Here is a 17,430-nt window from a genome sequence, read left to right as displayed (position 1 = left end):
CTGCCAATGCAGGGGACATGGGTTCGAGCCCTGGTCCGGGAAGATCCCACGTGCTGCAGAGCAACTAAGCCCGTGCGCCACAACTACTGAGCCCGTGTGCCACAACCACTGAAGCCCACACACCTAGAACCCATGCTCCGCAACAAGAGAAGCCACCACAATGAGAAGCCCGTGCACCACAACAAAGAGTAGCCCCTGCTCACTGCAACTAGAGAAAAGCCCAGGCACAGCAACAAAGACCCAATGCAGCCATATACAAATAAATAAATTTTAAAAATAAATAAATAAAATATACTTTTCTCAGTTTGCAAATTTTACTACAATGAACTTGTATCACTTTCAATACATAAGGAATTTTTAGGACTTTCCTTTAAAATATCATGCAGTTTTCAATTCAAAGTTATTGAAAAAAAGGCATGTACGGTTAAATAAGAAAGAAATAATCACAGAGATGAATTGATACTTCTAACATTTCCTTCAACCAAAAAAATCTCACCAAGTTCTTAAAATCCAATAACTCTGAGATATTATGCATTCATTCATTCCACAAATATTTACTGAAATATGAACTAGGTCCTGGGAATAAAGCAGCACCTAAGCTAGACATTGAATATTGGGAGGCAAACAACAACAAACACCTAAGGAGGTGAGGGTGTGGAGAAAAAGGGAACCCTCCTGCACTGTTGGTAGGAATGTAAATTGGTACAGCCACTATGGAGAACAGTATGGAGGTTCCTTAAAAAACTACAAATAGAATGACCATATGACCCAGCAATCCACTACTGGGCATATACCCTGAGAAAACCATAATTCAAAAAGAGTCATGTACCACAATGTTCATTGCAGCTCTATTTACAATAGCCAGGACATGGAAGCAACCTAAGTGTCCATCAACACACGAATGGATAAAGAAGATGTGGTACATATATACAATGGAATATTACTCAGCCATAAAAAGAAACTAAATTGAGTTATTTATAGTGAGGTGGATGGACCTAGAGTCTGTCATACAGAGTGAAGTAAGTCAGAAAGAGAAAAACAAATACCATATGCTAACATATATATATGGAATCTAAAAAAAAAAAAGGTTCTGAAGAACCTAGGGGCAGGACAGGAATAAAGACACAGACGTAGAGAATGGACTTGAGGACACGGGGAAGGGGAAGGGTAAGCTGGGGCGAAGTGAGAGAGTGGCATGGACATATGTACACTACCAAATGTAAAACAGATAGCTAGTGGGAAGTAGGCACATAGCACAGGGAGATCAGCTCAGTGCTTTGTGACCACCTAGAGGGCTGGGATAGGGAGGGTGGGAGGGAGATGCAAGAGGGAAGGGATATGGGGATATATGTATGCATATAGCTGATTCACTTTGTTATACAGCAGAAACTAACACAACAATGTAAAGCAATTATACTCCAATAAAGATGTTAAAAAAAAATCACCTAAGGAGGGAGTTTTTCTCAGGTTGGGATGCACCAGGTGTGACGGACGGACTTCAGTGGGGTGCTGGGGAAGCCCCTCTGCCATTCAAGCTGACACATGAAAGCTGAGGAGGAGCCCATCAGGCAAAGCTGGGGGGAAAGAGTTCTAAAGAAAGAAAAGAACAAGTGCCAAGGCCCTGAAGTGGGAATAATCCAGGTTTATTTAAAGAACAGCAAGGAGGCCAGTGTGGCCGGTCATCAGTAAATGTTGGTCTTAACAGCTCTCCCTCTAAAATGCCTTGAGGTTACTAAACAATTATTATCTAAAATTGGTTAAGAGTCCAGGCTTTGGGGCCAGACAGGCTGGGTTCGATTCCAGCTTGTTCACTTATTATAGATGGAAGGATTGAGAACTGGTCACCTCCTCTCTGGACCATGGCCTCCATATCTGTAAAATGGAAGTAACAATATCTACTGCAAAAGCAGCTGCAAGGCTTTAAATGAGAGGATGATCATCACAAATGTTTAGGACAATGTAAGGCAAACAAACAAACAAAAATGCTAAACGAATGGTAGGTAGTCTTAAAAGTGCTCTGTGAGGAATTTAAAAACAAAACAAAACAAAAACCTTCTAGAAATTTCACTATGTTTGAATCACATCAGTATAAACAGACTACACCTTAACTGACCTGATGCTTTTTCAGTTATATGTCATGTCCCAGAAATTCTGCTACTACATGCTATTTTGTCAAGAAAAGCCAATGAATCCCCAGAAAAGTCTCTCTGGCCCAAAGGAAGATGAGGAGGGAATGTTTTTCATGGTCTTTTTTCAATCCTCACTCCCCTTAAATTTTCTATAGTCTTTGTGATAGCCCATTTCTCTTCCTAGAAATTCCTTCCTCTCTTGACTTGGGGACAAGACTCTCAGTCTTTTGCCTATTTATCTAACTGCTCCTTCTCTACCTCAGATTTCTCCTATTCTTCCTATCCCTTAAAAATGTCATCAGTTCCTACATTTTTACCCACGCCCCTCTTACCCACAAAACCTCCTCAGATAATTCCCAACCTCCAGAGATACTTGCGGCACGAAATCACATTTCTTGGCATTACACTTTGTGTTATACTAAATTATGTCTTATCTCCCCTATTGGGTAGGCAGGTTCTTAAAAGCATGATCAACAGCTTAATCGTCTTTCCTTCTCCCTTACGACCTAACAAAGTCTCTTGAACATAGTCATTGCTATAAGTAACTAAATGAGTAAGCATATAAAATACTTTTTTTTTTTTTTTTTTTTTTTGCAGTACGCGGGCCTCTCACTGTTGTGGCCTCTCCTGTTGCGGAGCACAGGCTCTGGACGTGCAGGCTCAGCGGCCATGGCTCACGGGCCCAGCCGCTCCGCGGCATGTGGGATCTTCCCAGACCGGGGCACGAACCCGTGTCCCCTGCATCCGCAGGTGGACCCTCAACCACTGCACCACCAGGGAAGCCCTAAAATACTTTTAACAGATTATTAACATTAAAACAGAGCCTTGCAAATTCTGTTGACAGGTTTCTTATCTCTCTCAAATTAGCTTCTGATTTGTAAGAAGGCATAAGAGACATTGACTATATTTACATTTTACATAAGTTCTCCAATTAATGAATATTAATATATCTAATTTTCAATTAACATGCTAAAAATAATAACAGCTAGCACTTACTATCTGCCCTTTCTAGGAAATATATATGCATTAACTCACTGTATCCTCCCAACAATGCTTTGAGTTAGCTATTAATTTTATATTTCCCTTTTTACATATGAGTTAACTAGGGCATAATGACTTACTCAAGGTCACACAGCTGCAGGAAGCAAAGTCAGGATTTGAACCCAGACAGCCTTGGCACCAGTCTGGTCTTGTAATCCTAAACCCTACCTAAACAGTCATTCACCATAAAAATCTAGTTTTACATAAGCATTTTTTAACTCACAACTTTTTATAGAAACTTGCTATTCATAAGTAATATATTTTCTCTGTAATATAAACAAATATATCTGTATTAATGACATCAAGGTTCTGGCTAAAAGTACACGTATACAATGTACTACTGCATATTTCATAATGTCAACTTTGCATTAAATATTTCAATATTTTAAGTTACTTTATCCTACTTCTGAATGCTTAACGGTATTGCCAGTCTAATGTGGCATCTTCTTGACTATCTTAAGAAATTTCTGTTTCCACATAGATTTTTCTAGATTCTGTATCTATTTTTAAATTCAAAAAAACTAAGATTTTTCATAAATATGTAACAAAAATCACACTAATGCTACTTTGCATAGATGTCACATAGGACAACAATAATGTTACAATCTTGTTGAAAAATGACAATTTAATATATGATGTCAGGTTTTTAAAGAGTATACTTAGCCTTAATTAATTTCCTACCACTAGAAAATAATCTTCACTATTACAAAGTCTGCTTAATTCTCAGTTGTTGTTATATTTAAAGCTTTTAGGTAAATAAACCCAAATATAGTGATGGAGAATTCTACTATTAAAATGCAAAGTGAACTTCTAATCAACAAAATTCTTAATATGTGATTAGCTACTGCTGGAAGGCCTGATTTCTCAACATTTAATGTTTTAAAGAAAAATTTTTTTGGTCTTTGCCTGACCAAAAGCAAAAAGTGCTCAAGAGTGCTCAAAAGTAAAATCCCTTTGTCTTAAAAGTAACCTGCCTGAACCAGACATATTTTTGCCCCTTTTAAGAGTGTAAAACCTAATGTACCTACGTTCCACTCTAACAGGCTCACTCTCCAGGTCCTTGAACTTGCTGTTCCCTCTGCCGGGAAAGGATCTGTTCCCAGACTTTTTTCACAACCTGCCTCTTCCCATCATTCAGGCTCAGCTCAAATGTCTTTACCTAGCAAGGCCTTGCCTGGTCAGTCCACCCAAAGAAGCCCACTGTAATGGGCTGAATCATGTTCCCAAAAAAGATATGTTGAAGTCCTAACCCCCAATACCTAAGACTGTGACCTTAAATGGAAATAGGGTTGTTGCAATGTAGTTAGTTAAGATGAGGTCATACTGGTGTAGGGGTGGCCCTTAATCCATTATGACTGGTGTCCTTATATAAAGGAGAGACAGAGACAGAGACACAGGAAAGAAGGCCATGTGAAGGAGGCTTAAAAGCTTTAAGTATAAACACAAGCGAAGGAATTCCTGGGGCTGCCAGAAGGTGGAAGAGGCAAGGAAGGATCCATCTTGATTTTGGACTTCTAGCCTCCAGCGCTGAGAGAATGTGTCTCTATTGTTTTAAGCCACCCAGTTCATGGTACTTTGTTATGGCAGCCCTAGGAAAGTAATACACCCACCAAAAACAACTGCTCTTGCCCCGTCGGTCACTTTTATTGTCCTTAGAGTTCTCAATAGAATTTAAAAGAGCAATGTACTTTCACTGACTGTCCCCCTTCATTATCATGTCAGTTCCAGGAGAGCAGGGGCCTTTTCTGACTTCTAAGCACAAATATTTTGTCAAATAAATTAATGATCCTGTTAGAAACACGATAGGATTAGAGAATGTCAGAATGATAATTCATTGCCAATATTCAGAGAAACTATAAACCCTCCCATAATCTAATAACAAAGTCTAATACCAGATCTATCTAGCACTGAGAGAGACTTCATACCATCTTAACTATCATGTACTATCTGGAAAATGAACTTCTGAGCTAAAAGAAAACAGCTTCAGAAAAATGAGGGGTAAGAAGTATTCCTTACTTACTACTTCAAAGATGTGGCTGAAGAAGAATTATTTCAGTACTTTCTGTATGTCATCTTGTGAAAGGGCAGCATGCACAGGTGTCAGAAGGCTGACTGCTAATGGAAGAAGAAAGCAAAAAAAATCTTCCGGGGAAAAAAAAAGTCAGTTGAAAGTCAAAGGAGAAGAATTCTAGGGTTATTTGGTAAAGGAGCAATTCGTGCTGCCCCACAGCCAAAGTCCTCTATATTACAGGCGTGAACAAAAATGGACACTCTTAGTCTAGAGTTACTAGCGTCACTTTAACGGGCTCTGTTGTTGCATTCTCTATGTGCAATTGTTTTTATCTGAAGCATATAAAACATTCTAGAGAGACTTCTATTTTTTTTAAAAGGTTTAAAATTAAGGGGAGGGGGATGTTCATGTTTAATGGAGGTGTCACTTTTGGGAACCACTTCTTTTACTGATGATGTCAGAAAAATGAAGAGTCGCAGAGCAGGGAAGTGTGCTCAGAGGGAAGCAACCAAATGTCCCAGAGAGTGGACATCTAAGGAGCTTGAAAGACAGAAAGGAATGGTAACGAGACCTGGTCCTAAAAAAAAGGAGCCCCCTTCTGCTTGGGAAAGCAAAATATACAAGGAGGCAACCAAAGAAGTTGCACAGTGGAACACGGGGAATGGAGAAGCCGCAGGGCCGCAGGGAATAGTGACTGCCAAGGGGTTTCAGGAAAAATGAGTTAAGAGGTGGCTGGCATGACGTAAGGGGAGAGAGAGCCCCGGGCGTGGAAAGGGAACTGAGGCTGCAAGGGGACAAAAAGCCGCTGGTGGAGTGGGGGAAGGGCACCCTCGGAAGGAGCCAGAGGTGGACTGACCTTCGTGACTGATGCCTGCTTTCCCCCAGATTGGTCAGAAATTGGGATTTTCTACTTTGATTTCCCACATACAGTCAACTAATTTTCAAAGAACCAGACTGCTGACCACTTAAAAAACAACAAAACTGGGCTTCCCTGGTGGCGCAGTGGTTGAGAGTCCGCCTGCCGATGCAGGGGACACGGGTTCGTGCCCCGGTCCGGGAAGATCCCACATGCCGCGGAGCGGCTGGGCCCGTGAGCCATGGCCTCTGGGCCTGCACGTCCGGAGCCTGTGCTCCGCAATGCGAGAGGCCACAACAGTGAGAGGCCCGCGTACCGCAAAAACAATCAAACAAACAAAACAAAAAAAACAAGCACCACAAGATAGACTATTTTCAAAGAAGGATATAGTGAAAAAAAAGAAGCTGAATGCCTGGCAAGAAGAAGCAGTTTAGCACAATACCATGTTCACATGTATTTAACATATGCTACTGAATCTCTTAAAGAAATATACATGTTCATTCAACAGATTCACTTGATCTGTTCCCTTCTTACATCTGAAAGATCATGCCACAACAGGTCAGATTAAACCTACCCCTAAAATTCCATTAGGAATTAAGACACATTAGATACACCGATTAAGGATCAAATGCATCCTGAAATTTCAACAGCCCTGGAAAGTTATGGAAAGGGTCTTCTAGATACTGGCACACACGACCCACAGAGCCTGCCAGTGCTTCCTCTTCTGTGATAAAGAGCTTCTCTGACCTCTCCCCATCCACCTCTATCATTCTTTGCTCTTCAAATCATCCCACTTTGACACCCAAAGCTTCTCATGGTATGCCACTATGAGGCTGCTGCTTATTCCTCCTAGTTTCTAAACAAACTTAAAAAGAACTTAGCTACTCCTGTGGTTTATCCACAAGCACCCCAGGGACTGGGTTGCAGGCCATCCCTGGGCAGCCAAATACTGCTCTAGTGTTTCACTCCTCCTATGTTCTCTCTCTCAAGTATGAGTCAGAACAAGACAATTCTCAGATCCCTTGCGTCTGTGAGTGAGGCTGATGAACTCTGTCAGGGCACCACATATAGCTTGATGTCCCTGAAGAGGTAACTGACGAAATGGAACCTAAAAATCCTAAAGTAATGGAAGAACTATTTACTTTTATCATGTTTATGTAAGCACTTTGTTTCCAAGAAGTTTACTCATTTTGGCTTATGATGAATAGTTTGTGTCTTTATAAAAGCTAAATATGTAAAATGGGCACATTTTAGTATTACAAGTAGTGTGGGTATCCTGACAGTGCTTAAGTTTAGAGAATGGAGATCTTCGGAAATCAAAATCCAGGTCACCTTGTCGGTTTGTGCCTTTCACCTACTGACTGCCCATCGGACTTGCCTGAAGCTGGGATGCTGAGAAATCATCAGTGGAAAATCGGGCAAATGCCTTGTCAGGACACTTTGAAGAAATGGCTTTACTGGTAATTAACAGGGCTATTAGGCACCCAAATGATATATTTCACTTTCTGTATCATTTTAAATTAAAATTAAAAATTTCATCAAGAAGAAAAAGAATATAGCTACTGTAATATCAGAGCTTCCACAGAGAAAAGGAATACATTATTTACTCGATTCATTTATTAGGATACACACTTAATCCTAACTTCATGTCTAGAGGTTAAAAGAAAGAGACTGATGTAACATTTCCTCACTGTATAACTGGTGAGTGTCCTTCCTGATTAAAGTGACCAATTCCAAATGAAGGCCATGTCTATTAACTTTGTATAAATATATATTAATGATGACAATTAAACTTTTTATTTCTTTTTAGGAAAATTATTTTGCAGTACAATACCTCTGATTGTTACCAAGTTTTTCCTTTTCTTCAGTATAACTCATAACTATTCATATTATTGCTTTTAAAATTCATATCAGCACATAATTACTCTTCCCAAAGCTATGACCCACTAACCGTTCAGTTGTTTCCTCAGCTTTTTCCTTCTTACTATCCTGTAGCTTAGTTATTAGATATCCTTTTGTGGGCTCTAGGAGGGCAAAGGCATGATGAAACAATCACTCTATGAGTGTATGTGTTTAAGAGCAGAATATCATAAATGGTTTCAGAACTAATTAGAAAAATACTCCATGGAATGGATATTTTAAGGGATGAAGGGGATCATCTTAGCTATAAAACAAGGAGGGTGAAAGAGATAGTGATTCCCAGAACGGGCAGATTCCTAGGCACCATACCAAACCTCAGGGGCAGCAGAGGGCCTCAAGACCGTGGCCCATAAAATAACATTTCTCTCTATTTTAGCACTGTAAGCTGCCTCTATTGGAGTCGGGGTAGCAATTACTACCATCTCACTCTCTGTGCTCTCCCAGCCTCAGGCTTCTGCCACCACCTTCTTCGATGTCTGTTCTCCCTGAACTCTCATCTGTACCCTGGTCCTAATCAACTCCCTTGAGTCTCCTTTCCAGTAAAACCAGTTAGCTGGGGGCACAGTGGCAAAGGCAGGGCAACTGCAGAGAAGCAAGGTGCACCAACTCTGTCCCAAATGGCAACCGCTTCCAGTTTCCCTCCTCTTTGTTTTTTTTTTTTTTTGGTTTTTTTGCGGTACGCGGGCCTCTCACTGTTGTGGCCTCTCCCGTTGCGGAGCACAGGCTCCGGACGCGCAGGCTCAGCGGCCATGGCTCACGGGCCCAGCCGCTCCGCGGCATGTGGGATCTTCCCGGACCGGGGCACGAACCCGTGTCCCCTGCATCGGCAGGCGGACTCTCAACCACTGCGCCACCAGGGAAGCCCCAGTTTCCCTCCTCTTTGAACTTTAGCCTGTCAGGGTAGTAGTGAGGGTGAGTCTTTATGGCAACTTCTACATTCTTATATCAACACAGAATGGGACCGAAAGTTGCAAAGGAATGCTAATGGTTAGAGCTACTCAACATTCTTGATCAATACAAGTGATCCTCAAGAAATTTTAAAATTATATTGGTTTGACTACATAATATGTTCAGATATTTTAGAATTCAAATAGTAGTAAAAGGTGTACTAGATTAGTGTGCTAAATAAGTGTCCTTCCCATTCTCACCCCAAAAACCCAGCTCTCTTCCCCAGAGCCAGTCACTGTTACCAGTTTATTGGGTCACCTTCAAGAGACAGTCTCCACAGTCACAACCATAAACATATTTATAAACTCATATTTAACATCAATGGCCACGTACTTCTCTGCACTTGATCTGTTCCCTTCTTACATCTGAAAGATCATGCCACAAGAGCAAATATAGAATGATCTCATTCTTTTTAACAGCTACCTAGTTTTGTTTCTGCTCCTTATTTAACCAATCCCATATTGATGGATCTTTAGTTCTCTCTAAATCTTTGTCATTACAGACAATGCCATGGTGGATGTCTTGATGCAAACTCATTTTGCGATGTACAAATATATCTGTGGCAAAATTTCTTAGATTTCCTGGCATGAAAAGGCAGGTGGATTTTTAATTTTGGCAATATTGCCGAATTGCTATCCGTAGATGCTGTGTCCTTCTGTACCCTTACCAACAATGTATGAGCCTGTCAGTTTCCCCAAAGCCTCGTCACCCCAAGGAATTAACAAACGTTAAGATCTTTGCCAATTTAACAGGTTAAATAGTTTAAAACTGCAATTCTCTTATGAGTTGAGCATAATTTCATATTTGTAAGTGCCACTAGTAATTCCTTTTCTGTGAACTGTTTGTTCATTTCCTCTGCCCCTTTTTCTATTAGATTAAGTCATTTTTTTCTCATTGATACATAGGAGTTCTTTGGATATTAAGAAGTTACCAGTAGTCCACAACATGTTATAGTTTCTTCCTGGTGTGATGATGTTTATCTCCTGCCTGTTACACATACTATCTTTTCTTAAATGAAGTTTAATTTATCAATCTTTTATCTTATGCCTTCTGTATTCTTTAAGATGTTTAAAAAGGTTTTTTTAAGTGTAGAAATAGACATCTCCTATAATATCTGATCTCCATAAGCCTTTAGATTCACACTTTTATTTCCTCTGTTGGCCCTTTTTGAAATAAAACTGGAAGACAAGCTGGGATATAATATCCATCTACTTCCTTCCCTGACCTTCCTGTTCCATCATTCTGAGTTCCTGTGGAATTTGATCTCTTCCTTTCCCTTGCTATCTTCCTGAAGTTTCACATGGATCCTACATTCGCTTGGCCTACCTTGGAGATCACACTCTTTTTATAGTTCTTGCTTCAACTGGAGGTTTATTGAGATCAAAAAGAATTTCATTGATGTCTTTTCATAATCAACATGCCATTCAAATTGTGCTACTTTTTCTATTCTAGGGAAATTATACAACAAAAACTGTTCAGATTGTTGCCTGATGGGGTGCGAATATGCAAAAGCTTGTCTAGCTGCTACAGTCAAATAGAAAGCAAAAATGTTATCTTAATTTAAAATAGAATCAGACTTTCCACTTTATCTACAGAAATGACATGTAACAAAAATTTTTTTAATTGTAAGGTTCTTTTAGATACTTTATTCTTTAAACTTTAGTAGTTGATCACAGTATGTTACTTGTAGCAACAATGTATTATGTATAAAAAACATTAAGGTAACTTCTTCAAATTTATGGTAAAACTTAAGTACTGGTTTAGGAGCTGTGAAATAAAGCTATTGCTGGAAATTGAGGCCAGGTTTATTTTAGATTAGACTTTTGAAAAAAAGATTCTGAAAATATACTGCTGGGTTCTCCCTTCTACTTCCACACTCTTTTCAAAAGGTGGATAGGTCTGTCTCAAGAGCTACAGTGAGAACTGCCTCAATAAGATGCAAGATAAAAAAATAAAAGTTGATGTTCTATTTCTGACTCAATTCCCTCTACACTTTGATTTTGTCTCATATTAGCTTATGGAAAGAGAATGACAAAGGAAAAGAAGCACAGGATAATTTAATTTTCTCTATCCTTTCCCGTCCATTGAGTTAAAAGACAAAGCTATGGGTATCAAAATAGCAAATATGAAAAATTTTTAAATAATCATATTTGTAGTGTTTATTCTCTCATCATACCCTCAAAAACAAAGCCTTTTCTCTAAAAATCTAAGAAAAATTTAAAACATATGCTTGATTTCACTTCCTACACCAACCACTCAAAGAGAATGACAGAAGAGAAGCTTAAAATCCACTGCAGAGGTCGCTATTGGTTCATCTTCTTATTCACCTACTCCTAATTTAGGAAAGAGCTTTATTTCCTGTTACCACCAGAAGAAGTAAATTATTTGACACATTATCTGCTAATGCTGCTAGCACCTCAATGGGCAAGTCTCTGGGCCTCAGTTTTTCCACCTAGGAAATGGGAGAGGTTGGAATTGGAATAAAAGATTTTGTTAAGTCCTTTCACCTCTAACACCTCATGAATCTAATATAAAGGTCATTCAAGCATCAGCACATCAAGCAAATGTAAGTATCTCCAGTGTCTGGGTGCTTTCTTCATATATTTTACAAATTGACGTCTAGCTTTTCTTGAACAGAAAAACATATAATCCATCATCTCTAAGGAGAAGATAACTTCTGTGTATTAATCATGAATTCTTTGTACTCAGTCTCATAACACCGGTGAAACATATTAAATGATACTCTGGCAATATTTTACTTAAATGTTTTTTACCTATTTAAACTTATTGTTATGTACTTAAGCTTATTTATTTATTTACTTACTTACGTACTTAAGCTTATTTTAGGAGTAAAGTTACATACTTAATGCTCCCTCTAACCCAGTTATCCCTTAGGAAGTCCTGGCTATCCGACTACTTGGAGTGACCTCCTTTCAAGCTCTGCCTTTTGTCAGCTTACTATATAGATTTTCTGAGACACTGGCCCCAGCAGATGGAATTCCCTCACACAGGGTAGTTTTTACTTTCAAGTAACCTGCCAAACCACTGTAAGAAAGAGTCCTTGGACGTTTCTGCTTCCCATAATTCACCACTCTATTAACATAATCCTTTTACAGATATTTAACATTTGCATTATGATGTATTTTAATATAAAAACTACATTCATACATACACAAAGTAAGTGAATACAAACTTTCAAGAAAATGGGTTCATATACCCACCAGGAACTTCGTCTTGAGACCATAATGACTCAATATACTCAGTTCCCTGTAATACCCAAGTTGGATCTCTTAATAACCATTCATCTTTGTCTATTTTCTATTTTTCCCTTTAAAAATCAATTTGACACTAAGTCATGGTCCATTCCCAACAAATCTGAATTCACCCATCCAGATATCTCTTCCCTGACCTCTGTCTTTCTCCTATTTGAAACATGACAAAAAGATTTACCATGAGTAAGTCCTTTTAAAGCTTCTGCTTTTAAAAAGCTAATAAAATAAAACTATATTTAAGCACTCCCAACTCAAGGAGGTCTAAACATAAATCTGGAAAAAGTTTAGGGAACAAAAGAAAAAATAGATACTTCATGCAAATTCTAAAACCAAAGCCAGATCCACCCCCCACACGCGTATACATATTCAACAGTGATTTGTTTTTGGTAGAGTCTGTTTTGGGTAGATCCTTGAGGGCAGACATGTTTATGACCCAGCACCTAATATGGTGTTTGACACATACTAGGTGTTCAATAAACGCTGGCTGAATGAAGAAGAATGACACTCAATGTGCCTGTGTCACCGCCACATGAGACCCACAGAAGTGACCAGCCAGGGGGTGGGTGATCGAATGGATGGACGTAGAACTGCCTCCAAAGTTCATGGAAACTCAGAACCACACTAGAAAGGCAGACTACTAAGTTCAGTAACTGAGATGGACATCATGTCAGTTACCCCTAAAATTAATTTTAGTTCATTTTCTTGATCAAAACTACTAAGTTCACTCTGGATTTCAAATCATATAAACACACATCTATTCACGGGATGTAAGGAATGTATAGCTGAAGGAAGGGATGTGGATAGTCATCCTTGAATAACAGAGGCTTTATTATTATTATTATTAATAATAATAAAGAGAGTCCTTTACTTTCTTATGAGCTTTTTTGATAACTTCTGACTTTATTGGTAAGCAACAAGCTTTTTTCCTGAGGAGGTCTTTTTTTTTTTTTGTATTAAAGATGCTGCCACGTTGTCATTCAACTGCTTTTGGAATTACCAGCAACGTGTTCTCCAAATCACTATGCCAAGGGAAGGCAATCTGACACACACCACACACACACACACACACACACACACACACTTATGTTTGTTTGTATTTGATTATTTGTGTTTGCTTGTTTCCCTGGCTTGTGTAAATTAGTACAATTTTAGAAAATAATTTGGCAATATCTCTCAGTTGCATATTCACACATCCTACACTATCAACAATTCTATACCAAGAGAAACACTTGCCCATGTGCCCCAGGAAACATGAATGATCAAAGCATCACTCTTTGCAATCTTTTTAAAAATGAAAAAAAAAAAGGCCATTGGTAAGAGAGCAGGGAAACGTATTGTGTTACAGACAAATGATGGAATATTGTACAGCAGTGGAAGTCAGTGAAATACAGCTGCATACAACACGGATGAATCTTAGTGACATAACGTTGAGTGGGAAAAAAAAAGTCTCAGACATCAACAGATAGTATGAGACCTTTTTTTCAAAATTAAAAACAAACTTTAAAAACGTATTAGAATTATTACTTAACTTTTGAAGTAAAAAAAAAAAAAGTCCCTATTTTGAGAATTCATGCCTTATCCTTCCAAACAAGACAACAAACTCTTGAGGACAGAGGGGCATCTTTTCATTCTTATTTGTATCTCCCACATGCCTAGACCAATGTCCTAAACAGACAGGTGCTCAATAAGTAAGTATCCACTGAATGATTACTGCATGTTACTTAACCAAGGCATTTTAATAAAAATTATACCTTCTCCCTAGTCCAACGGTTTTATGAATAAAGTCACATAAAACTTTTATCTAGGACTTCCCTGGTGGAGCAGTGGTTAGGAATCCGCCTGCCAATGCAGGGGACACGGGTTGGATCCCTGGTCCAGGAGGATCCCACATGCCGCGAAGCAACTAAGCCCGTGCACCACAACTACTGAGCCTGCGCTCTAGAGCCCGCAAGCCACAACTACTGAGCCCACGTGCCACAACTACTGAAGCCCGCGCACCGCAATGAGGAGCCCGCACACCGCAATGAAGAGTAGCCCCCGCTCGCTGCAACCAGAGAAAGCCCGCGCGCAGCAACGAAAACCCAACGCAGCCAAAAATAAATTAATTAAAAAAAAATTTTTATCTACTTAGGTATTAACCTAATTCTACTTCTGCAGTGATGCTACAGATCTCCAAAAACAAATATTTCTTCTTGAAAGGACTTTACCTTTTTTCTTGGAATAAAGTTAACTAACGTAAAGTTAAAGCCATCTAAGGACAAGAAAACATATTAAGTGATCCTGTAAAAGTCTAACAGGATCACATTATATTATAACCAAGAGACATCTGATAAACCATCATAATTTGAAACTGAGATATCCCAAAAGGAATCCATCCGCTGAATGTAAAATGGAGTTACCAACGTGAAAACTGAAAATATGAGCAAACCCTGGATTTTTAGGCTTTCTAAAAGCAAAGATTTTAATTTCAAAATATTGTGTTTCTACTTGGAGAAAAAAGATTAGTTTTAGGGGGAAACACACAAAATCCAGGGGTAAAATAATAAAATAGGAATAATATTTCACCAATCAGGGCTTTCCTTATAACCCAAGGAGGGCTATGCATATTCTCTGTAGGTGATTATGGCCCGGTTACACTGCAGCTTCCCTTCGACCTTGGGAACCCTGCTCACTCTGAGTTACTGTGAGGTCTTCTGTTTCATTTATTATTAGTCTTTGTATCTGCAATGCTGTAGCATTGGATAGGAATATCAACATTGTGAGCTCGCAGTATCTAAAACTGTAGAAATGCTTCCAAAAAACAAAAAGGGGATGAGGGAGGGAGAAAAAATACAACCAAGAGGAAAACAAAGTTAATGATATTGAGCAGGAATATTAAAAATTTTTACCTCTGGAGAAAGACCACATATACTAATCAGCTCTATGATATACAACTATCCATTGGCATGCAATTTTCAAATTTAAGAAAAGATAGTCAAGAAAAATTATTTTGTTATTTGGGGAAAGAAAGCACAGTTTGCTAAAACTAATCCAGCGATTTAAAAATGGAAATTCTTATAGAGAAAAAGCCTATAGGACTTTGCATCCAGGAGGAAGAAATAATCTGGCAACCCAGGGGGTTCACTTAGTTTCGTGTCAATTGCTTCACGTCCCTTATGTAATGCTTTCCCCAGCTTTAGGTCCCTGTTTAAGCTACCTTCAGGTATATAACTGATTGCCACAAAATCAGTATCTGGTCATAACTTTCAAAAACAGCTTTAAAGGTGTCATGCAGATGTGTCTGTATACAGCAGAGGCTTTTTTTTTTTTTAAATGTGCTGGTGTCATTACTTCTTCCCGGCTTCCTGCCTAGGTCTCCCATCCCCTCCTCGCCCAGCATCCCCGGCCCCACGTTTTGCAGGCAGCTCCCGCTGGATGCAGGGGAAGCACGTCTTGACTGCAATGAAAACCCTGTCCCGGTCTGAACCAGAGAAGGCAGGCTCGGCCCTGGCCGGGGGTGTGGACGAAGCCTGCAGGAAAGGCTGCAGGGGCGCCAGCAGCTTGTGGGCAGGGGTGCCCCGAGAAGGCAGTCCGCAGTGCACGCGCACAATAAAACCCAATGCACAACTTCCCCAGCCGCTCCTCTCCGCTCCCCAGCTTCCTTGAAAGGTGCGGCGTAGGCGTTAGCTGGAGCGGGCGCGCCGGTCGGGTTCTCCGCAGACAATTATATCAGTCCCTGTCCCTGTCCCTGCCCCAGCTTCCATCCCAGCAGCCGGGGCGCGGGGCTGCGCGGGGGGGATGCAGGAACTAGAGCCGGGCGGCCGGAATTCCCCACTACGAGGGGGAGGGGAGGGCGGCGAGCGCGGACCGGGACCCAGACGCCCCCTCCCACCTCGGCCGCGGGGAGGGACTGGCACCGCCGCCCCGGGCTCTCTGGCCAGGGGAACCCCCAGAGGGCTCGATGCCTCAGAGGCCCAAGCCGGGCTGCCCGGCCGTGCGTCCCTCAGGGTCCTCGGCCCTCCGGCCGCGCACAATGCCCCCGGGCCGGGGTGCGGGCACCGTCGTGCCGCTCCAGAGGTTCCCTCCGCAGCTAGGACACCTACCTGGAAGACGAGCAGCGGCGCCGCCGACCTTGCGGCGGCAGCGGCGGGAGGCTGCAGACGGCCCCGGCAGTCGAGAGGGCGCGAGGGCCAGCCGGGGAGTGGGGGCGCGGGCGCCGCCTGCGTAGATCCGCGGTCTCCGGCGCCGACAGCTGCGGTGACGGCGGTGCTGCGCCTCCAGTGGTCCGCGGCGCCGCAGCCCCTCCTCTCCCACGGGCGGGGCGCGCTGGCGGGGCGGCGCTCCGGGCTCCCCGCCCCCGGCTGCCGCTGGCTGGCTGGCTGGCTGGGCTGGAGTAGAACCGCGGTGGTCGGAGCTCTAGCTGCGCGCGGGACCTGCTGGACAACCTCGCCGCGCTGCCCGGAGAGCCGCGGGCTGGGCGCGCCGAGCCTCCGAGGCGTGGGGTCTCACTGCCTGGGCTCACTCCCGGCCCGGGCCCCGTGGGAACACCCCTGGTGCCCAGAGATCACAGCCGTGGAGCCCCTGACCGGACATCCCCGGGCCTGAGCGCCGTAGAAACGACCCCGTTCGCCCTAGCTCCAGCCGGCGGAGGTGGGCCAGCCCTGGTCCGCACGGGGTGGCCCCAGATGGTCTCAGCGCTCGGGGCCTGTAGCGCAGCCGCTCCCAGCACAGTGGGAGAGCGGATTCAGAAGGGAACAGCAGCCCGGCCACCTCCCTGGAGGCGCCGCCCGGCCCCTGTCTCAGGCCGTCGCTCAGGCTGATCAATAAATAGACGCGACTGTGTGTGCCTGCTCCCCGCCAGCCCTGACGCTCCCGAGCAAAAACTTCCCCGGCCCAGAGACACACCTCACTACGACCCTAACCAGCCCCTTAAACTCTTCTACCCTTAAACCGTTCCCAGCCTATACCCAAGGGCAGATTAATCTAAAGGTAAATTTGCTGGGAAAGATGGGGTAATTTTGCACAGTCGTTTCTTCTGTAAAGGGATGATTGGGGAAATGTCGGAAGTATCTCAAGACATTTCTGTCATCACCACCTTCAGGAGAAAAAAAATCCGGAGAACACGGATTGTAACAGGAGCTACTAGAGAGAAACAGCGCTGTAGTGCTTTGTGGGCTCTCTAGGGGTCCAGGATGGATGAGTCGGGGGAGAGGTGCCCTCAAAAATTGAAGATATTAGTACCCACAGAGGCAACTGTGATGGCATTTCACTGTT

At 42.1% G+C, this 17,430-nt stretch overlaps 1 protein-coding gene across 15 annotated transcripts in view; it reads right to left on the bottom strand.

The window, feature by feature from the left end:
• OSBPL6 (oxysterol binding protein like 6) overlaps nucleotides 1-16,547 on the bottom strand; it is a 202,043-nt gene extending 185,496 nt beyond the window's left edge. For 9 of the 15 annotated variants that reach the window (XM_082630575.1, XM_082630573.1, XM_082630577.1 and 6 more), the window contains exon 1: nucleotides 16,260-16,533. The gene's annotated coding sequence lies outside the window, so the exon portion shown is untranslated. Of the gene's footprint in view, nucleotides 1-16,259 lie in introns of all 15 variants that reach the window. The other 6 variants (XM_082630569.1, XM_082630568.1, XM_082630567.1 and 3 more) reach the window with 6 other exon arrangements.
• Between the last annotated feature and the right edge of the window lie 883 nt (nucleotides 16,548-17,430).

This window comes from Mesoplodon mirus (assembly GCF_964341445.2).
Source record: "Mesoplodon mirus genome assembly, chromosome: 8".
Taxonomy (NCBI): Eukaryota; Metazoa; Chordata; class Mammalia; order Artiodactyla; family Ziphiidae; genus Mesoplodon; species Mesoplodon mirus.
This window is presented reverse-complemented; position numbering and strand designations above follow the sequence as displayed.